The 8,414-nt window shown below is 40.4% G+C and overlaps 1 protein-coding gene across 2 annotated transcripts in view; it reads left to right on the top strand.

Annotated features, from left to right (window-relative positions):
* cacna1ab (calcium channel, voltage-dependent, P/Q type, alpha 1A subunit, b) overlaps window positions 1–8,414 on the top strand; it is a 166,818-nt gene that overhangs the window by 80,935 nt on the left and 77,469 nt on the right. The gene's annotated exons all lie outside the window — the stretch shown is intronic.

Here is an 8,414-nt window from a genome sequence, read left to right as displayed (position 1 = left end):
TGGAGATGGTAGAAGGGGGGAGGGAGAAAGAGAGAGGGAAATGAGAAAGAGCAAATGCCGAAAGGAGCACGCTCAGTGTGTGTGTGTGTGTGTGTGTGTGTGTGTGTGTGTGTGCGTGCTGCAGTAACCTGCTTTTCCCTGCTCCCTATGATCAATCACTCAGCACAGCCTATATAACACACACACACACACACACGCTCTGCTGTTACCTTATGTTACATACACACACATACACACACATACTGTGCTCCAGTATTTAGATACTGTGCACATACACAACATTACTATGCATGACCTATATCGCCAATTACAGTCATATTTCAAGTGTTCATGCAGATTCGTATGGAACATTCAATTGAATGCAAGGTCTTGGCATGAACACACGCTGCAGAAAGCTAGCATATGTTTACCATGTTCCCTTTCTGTGTGTGTGTGTATGTGTGCGTTGTTGTATTCATATCTATGTGAAGACCGGTTTCACACCTTGAAGAGGGAAACACATTTGGAGACTTGACTGTGAAGGGTTATTCGAGGGTTCAGACCTGGTTTAAGGTTACATCTCTTCACAGCGTAGGAAAACTGACTGCCTCACCAGATTTCCTGACTGCCTGTTTTGTCAGTCAATAACGCTTATTTGCTAGAAAATGTATTATGTCAGTGAGGATCTTTACAAATATGGTAGTGCAAACATATGTACTTTAACGTTCTTCCGCCACCAAAAGCTTGTCTGTCGCTACAGACACAACACAAACTCAGAGTGCTGACTAGACTAGATAGTGACGTCCATCAGCCTGTCTGTGTATCCACCCAACACACCAATAAATCAACTACTGGCCCATCAAAGTCACATTAAATGTATTATGACTGGTTCATTTCATTGGCCACGTTTCCATCCAAATTCTTAAGTCGCAAAACCAAAAGAAGAGTCAGTCAAACCTCAGTTGCCAATCAGTGTGGAAATATGACATTTATGTTGTTTTTTTTACATATTAGTGTGAGAAAGGTTACATCAGATCTGTGTTGAGCGATCATGGATGTATTATAGAGCCTTGGGAGCCATGAAGAGACGGAAACAGCTGATCTGTCATGTGGTTTCATGTTCACTACGTCAGAACTTATTTGACAAAAGTGCTTCTTTTGTCAAAACTTTTCTAACGCAATATTTAAAAAGAATTCAAGACTTCCTAAGTGGACCAACCCGCTTCTCTCTGTGTTTTTAGTGGCAAACATTTAGGTTTTGCATAGAAGATGCCTCCAAATCTGAGCAGATTGTCATAAAATTTTCTAAGCATGTTCATGATGCCAGTAATGCATTTTTAGAGATACTTGATGAGGACAAGAATTAATGAGCGAGGGAAAAAAGTGGGGCGGGAACATGCACACACACAGAGAATGACTAGCGTATTTAGTATTCAGGGATGAGAGTCCATTGATTTTCAGTGCTGTGTGGTGACGTCACAGAGTAATCTAATCATTTACGGGAGACTCTGGGCCAGTCAGTCAATGAGAGGACACCATAGACGTCCCTACGACTCTTCTAATGGATGTTCACAGAGACAGTGTTCAAAAATAGACCTCATGTCATTTTACACATGCAGTATATATCATATTTAAAAGGGTAGCTCTGTCTCATTTTTAACAGGTTAACAGGTAATGTTGAAACTGGTAAATATCTAAGTAGCATAAACCACCCAAAGTACATAAACTGGTAAATATCTAAGTAGCATAAACCACCCAAAGTACATAATTTGAGTATCAAGCTCTCACTTGTTGTAGATTTGAAAGTTAGCTGTAGAAAGTTACTCCTTGTCGGAAGAAGAGTTTTCAAAGACATGGAAACATAATGCATCTAAACTGCTTAACTCATTTTAATGTAGGCATACTAAAAGCTGTGCATGCACTTTCAGCAGCATTATGTAGAAACAAAATGAACAAAAATGGAATATTGGAGCAAAAAATGTATTTATGGGTGAAAGTCTGATGAAATGGATAACTTAGTCTCTGGAACTCATGGAGTGTGAAAGGTACATCTTACTGCTGTTTTAAATTATTCCCACAGTCCTCAAAGACTTCTGTAACCATCATCAGGTTCATCAAGTTGGCTGACTATTACTGTATGATGACAACAACTTTAAAGTCTGTGTAAGCAATTAACCACACAGCCAAATTTGAATGGTTAAAAATATCAACAAGTTTATGTCAAAATTAGGTAAAAATGAGCAGTACTCTCAGCTCCAGGACTGTGAGGGCGTGTCCACTGAATGCACTGAAGGTCACACCCACTCGTGGGAAAAGTCAAGCAGCAATTTTAAAGTGACTGAAACGTTTCAGATGAGTTCAGAAAATGACACGACTAACTTTGAAACACTCCAAGCGAGATGAATTTATCTCTATCTCTGTTAGTGTGCAGGGGTTGCTCAAGGTGGCCTCAGTGTGTCATCGAGCCACCCTTTAAGGACCGCCCAAAAAAATCCTGAACTGAAAACTGGTGAAAAACTGTTTTAACCTCAAATTCCACATTTCAGTAATATATCGTTCAAAGTCTTTTTACATGTTTTTACTATTTCACAACATATTTAATGTATTTTGAAAGAAATCCCGTAATTGCCTTTACACAGATTTTTATAATTGAATGACCAGATTTCAATGTACTGTAAATGTCATGCCCCAGATATGAACAAAAACATTGACAGGCTACATGATGATGATAACATAAATTAAAATTAAATTTAAAAAGTTAAAGTTACTTGGCTATGAATATCCACTCGTGGTCAACAATTGATGTCTGGCCTAAGAAACCAAGAAGACAAAAACAGGTTCTACTGACATCAGAGTTTAAACACGATTTATTTTGTGTACATGCATAAGATTGAAACTGTCATTTTTTTTCTCTCTTAAAGGAGAGAAGGAACAAACTGTGCAGGTGAGACAGAGAAACCCAAGGGGCTTAGAAAAACATCTCTCCTCATCTCAAGGAAAGAAAGATGGCATACTGAGTCACAAGTATATCTGGCAAAGATACCAAATGACATCAGAAGTCGCACAGGGGGGAAACAGGAAGCTCTGACTGACTACACAACGACTCACAGCTGAGTTTTGCGTCATTAATAGGACAGATTTGATGAAACAGGTTTTCATAAGAGAGTTAAAAACATTGACAAAAAACACATGAATTCTGGGAAGCCCCTGGCCGTGCATAAAACATCGGCTAGAGTTAACCAGGTCACCCTTGAACATCATATCAAAATTTAATTCAACATTAAGGATTGGTACACACGTGTTTCGGTAAGTACAGTACCTCCTTTGAGAAAATACTGTATGAGAAGTCCAGCAGGGAGAGAAAAATGAGGTCACAGTTAGAGAGAGAGAGAGAGAGAGAGAGAGAGTACCTGGCTGAAAATTGTCCCTTTGCCATCACTTCCATTATCATTATTGCTCTGCAGTCATTTACAGGCTCATCACTCTCCTATACATTCTCCTATACCCTCCAACTCTGTGCCCTGCGGGCTATCCGCTGCATATGAACACACACACACACACTCATGAAGAGGGTGTTAGGTTGCACATGTATTGCAATGGCCTTGTGTTTGGTAATAGCAAGCAAAGAGCTATTCTGTGCAGAAGGAACATGTTCCACCAACATATATTTATTATTATTATTATGAGGGAAGTAGCAAACTTGGTTTCTTTGCGAAAAAGAGTTAATGCATTCATTTGGAGAGACAAACTTTTTTTGTCTTTGTCTCTGGACATCATGAAACATGCTAGATGACATGAAAGAATAATTACAACTTGTCCAAAAGGAATCCTGAAGTCTTCTTTTTACTTTCTCTACTCTGTTTAATACAATAATGAATAATGTAGCCGATACAACCAACTTCTCACGAAACTGTGCTTTTATCCTAGTTTATTGTAATTAGTTGATGGAAATGCACCTAATTCATATTTCTGTTTTTGTTTTTTGCCAATGTGTCAAAGGTTTGCTCATTGGAAATGGCTCCTGCCTGTTATGATATACTTGTCTCATGTTAAGTGTCTTTGAATTCGAGTTTGAATTCATTCTTAAGGAATGCGGTTTGTGTAATGTTTGGTATACTGCATGACGTGATTATTGATACTGTGGTGGAGGAAAACCTTGTTGTCACTGATCAACCGTCCATTTTAAAACTTACATTATGCAATGAAGTCAGTGACATGTCTTTTTCATGTCTCTCGCTAATAGCCTGCTTTATTGTGTGGTGCTCTGTGCACACCCACACACCCTTGTGAACAGAAATAGAGTCACAGACACAAACACACACCTACAGACACACAACATGGAGGCAGAAGGGTGGTAAAGTTAGGCATCAAACCAGTTCATCATCACACCCACAGTCTTGACAAGCATCTGTCCCGCTAAAGTGTCCTTTAGCAAGACTTTAATCTCTACGAACTCCGGCTCTGCTGCTCTCTACCTGACTCTGACCACTGACCCTCTCTGATAGGAAAGGAAAAAAAAGATTCCATAATAAGGTTTTCTCCTTCAGGCAATCAATACATTTTAACTTTGGCTGACATAACACCTCCTCTGGTTGCCATATCCATGACTGAACAGCTGATTGTGTTCTAAACATATTGATTTGCTCGTCTCATCTGAAATCAGTAACACTTAAACTCCTAATCAGTTCACTACTAGTAGACTACAGCATCAGGTCAACTAAGCCTCCCTTTATATTGTATTTGCCCAATAGTTAACTTGCATTAAGCTGCATTGGACTCACCAGCTGATAAATGTAAGTCCATTTATACTGTTCTTTTTTGGTCTCAGTTTATGGACCAGTGGACCAGTTTGTGAGAAAACTATCTGGCTCTTTAGCTGCAAGACTATTTCTTCACTTTCTTTGTCTGTGTGGTTTTTGTGCTGTGCAGGTTAGTGTGCATTGGGTTTTTTTTCTCGAAGTTTTTTTGTTTAAACAGCTGCAGCAGGCAGCTGGCAACAAGGTTGATTAGACAAGATAAAAAACCCCACACATAATTCACACAGGATCATTCGACTACATGACATGTTGCATGCACATACACACCCACCAACACACTGATAGGAAAAATGCACAAACAAGGACACAGAGGTCCAGACGTCGTGCCCTCGTGAGGTCCAAGACTCATGCTGGCAGGAGACGGAGGGACAGGTGGGCCAATCAGCCAGCCCGGCAGAGAGAGTGTGAGAGAGAGAGAGAGAGAGAGAGAGAGGTGAATGGAAAAACTGGAGGATTATAGACACAGGAAAGAATGACGTGGGTGAACCGGAGAGAGGAAAAAGATGAGTGTTGATATAATTAAAGTGCAGGGATAATCGTAGGATGTAGCATGACTGATGAACAGCTACTTCACCTGATGTTTAGGTTAATGGTGTGAACTTATGCAGTAGGTTCTGTCGAGCAAGGCACGTTTGGGTAGAAAACTGAAAAACGTCTTTAAAATTACAAAATATAATATACAAAATTTTTTATTTCCTTAAAAAAAAGATATTCCCCACTGATCTGTCCACAGTTTAAAAATTTCGGCATTACTTCTTTACATGCAGCTATCACGGTGCTCTTCTTCAAAATGCAAAAGACTTAGGCGTCGGAAACACGCACACTCAATGAACCTTCCATAGATAAATATATGTTAATAAAGCATATACGTGATTAAAAGACAGAAGGATGGATAGAAAGAGTGAAGAAATAGATGAGAGAAGCAAAGACAAGAGATTATCTGCCATCTTCATTTATCCCGATGCTTCCTCTGCCTGATTGTAGATGAAGTTGAATTAGAAAAAGGCAGGAGCACTAGAGGAGGAAAGGTGGAGAAAGGAAGCAATGAAGGGAAAATAGGGGAGTTTGGTTGGGGGGTGGCGGTAGAAAGAGAGTCCATCAGCTGAGTGTTAGCACTCTGCTGAGATCAGCAATAATGTGAGAGCAAGAAAATGAAGAGAGGGGAAAGGGAGAGGAAGGGGGGGATGAGGATTGAGTGTGTGGTCAGAATGAGAGTGCTTCCATCCTGCCTCTGCCAGTGAAAGCTTCAGCAACCAGGAGACGGAAAGAGGACTGAAAAAAAAAAATCAGAGGAATGAAATAAGAGATAAAAAGAGATCTTTGGATGGATAGAGAAAAGAAAACTGTCTTTGATGAAGTGAGAGGGAGGGCTCTGATGACATAAGCTGGTGTAAAAGATTCCCAATCCCCTGAGGTGATGGAGCCATTACAATACCCCCCTTCACCTCCAATCCTACCACCCATTTCTCTCCCGACATCCCTCTGTACCCAGCAAACTGGGCTCTCCCAATAAGACAAAGTGACTGGGGCATACCACCTTGGTGGCGGTGATCGGGGGTAAGCAGTGACATAACGGTCGTAAAGTGCTGCTTAATGTACCGTATCTATAGAGCGAGTGAGAGCAGGGAAGGTGTGAGAGGTTTGGAGAGCAAAATCATTTTGTTTTCTTACCTTGATTCGTCCTACGAAGGGTTTACTGCCCTTACTATATCCACTGCTGCTCCACAAACAGTTGTAGACAGGACAGAAAGTAAACTATCGCTGCACAGTGCTTAAATACTTTTAGAAAAGCCAAAATGCCAATGTATGCTACACTTTAGACTATCCCCTAAAGAAAACCAAAACGTTTTAGTGTGTTTCTGTTAACGACACTCAGGATCTTTCATGAACCTTAGCCAAACGTTTCTTCGTGTGAATATGATGACAAAGGTCCTTTTAATTTTTTCACAATAAATATGCTAAATATTTTTTTTATCTCAAAGGGTCACAAGCTCAAAAGGTTGACAATAATTGTTCTAAAACACATTTGGAAGCTAAAGCTAAAGGACACATTGAATACCTCTATATCATAACATAGATGGGTACACACACACTATACTACAATGAAAGATTCCATCTTTGACTTTTCCCCTTTTTTGATTTTTTGTTTGGACGTTCTCCCTGTTTGTGTGTGGGTTCTCTCCGGGTTCTCCGGATTCTTCCTACAGTCCAAAAACAGGCAGCTTAATAAGTTGATTGGTGATGAGGGCAAAAGGTTGTTTGTCCGTACGTGTCAGCCCTGTGATGAAATGGCAGCCTGTTCAGGATGTACATCACCTCTCGCATTATTTGCAGACATATCCAAATAACCATGATCATAATGGTGATGATGAAACCACCCTTCTTCTATGTCTTTGATATGCATGATGCTGTGCCGTTTATTTCTCATACGATGTTCGAACATAATGTTCAGATTCCTTCACTGTGCACCATGTCACACTGTAACGTTGTCCATCACGTGTCTGTGTGTGTGTGTGTGAGAGAGAGAGAGAGAGAGAGAAAGAGGGGCGTAAGGGCTCAGTGGGAGACACTAAGGGGACAGGAGCTCACACTGTGATGACACATGGCACTCCCACATTATTTCCACATAAGAGACACAGAAACCATGTGCATACACACACACACACACACACACACACACACACACACACATACCCATACAGCACATACAGCTCATGCACATGTCACTGGCTGGAACCAGGCCCAGTCTCTAGCATGTTGTGAGTGCGTCTTCCTACTATTTTTTGCCAAAGAAACCACAATGTGATAGCATGCACTACATACAACACACCCATGAGTGCACACACATGGGTGTGTGCTTGACAATTATCAATAAAGATCTGCTCATATCTGCCACTAAATGTTGGACATAAATATGTAAATCACTTGTTGTGACCAGTCCTCTGTTAATTACTGCCAGAGGCAAGCTGACATCACACATAAATGCAGATTTCAGATATATTAGCACTGCACTCTAGTTTATTACAACTTGTAGTTTTGCCCATCAGGCAGGTTGTTTGAAAGCCACACAATTACTTTAAGTCTTCAGTCTGAACTGTCAGAACTGGTCTGTGTGAGGGTCAGTGTGTAAAACAAACGTAGAAATATAACTCTTAAAGGTGATTAGCTAGTCTCAAAATCAGCGAAACACACAGGGAGCCAGTGTAACGCTAAACATGCTAAAATGGAGGCATGAGTTATAGTTAAGCCTAAATGGAAAGTATTAAATGTGTCAAAGTTCAGCCAATAAACATGATAGTTGCGTTTTGGCTCTATTCAATAAATGGTTAAACGTTACGGACAATAACAGATTTGAAATTGCAGTTCTAAATGACTGGTTTTGGATTTTGCATGGACTGCCCCTATAGAATCAGACACTTCTGTGTCTATGTTGGATGTATGTGTCTGTGTACATGTTGTAAAACACAACAATTTCAGTGTACAACATACCAGCAGCAGCAGAGAAAGTGGGTCATCTATACTACCTGTGCTGCGCTGCATTCGTCACTGTCATCAGATCCTACTCTGTGTGTGTGTGTGTGTGTGTGTGTGTGTGTGTGAGTGTGTGTGTGTGTGTGT

The sequence above is a fragment of the Larimichthys crocea genome, chromosome X (genome assembly GCF_000972845.2).
Source record: "Larimichthys crocea isolate SSNF chromosome X, L_crocea_2.0, whole genome shotgun sequence".
In the NCBI taxonomy this organism is placed as follows: Eukaryota; Metazoa; Chordata; class Actinopteri; family Sciaenidae; genus Larimichthys; species Larimichthys crocea.
Note: the sequence above shows the minus strand (reverse complement) of the source record. Positions and strands in the feature narration are given on the sequence as shown.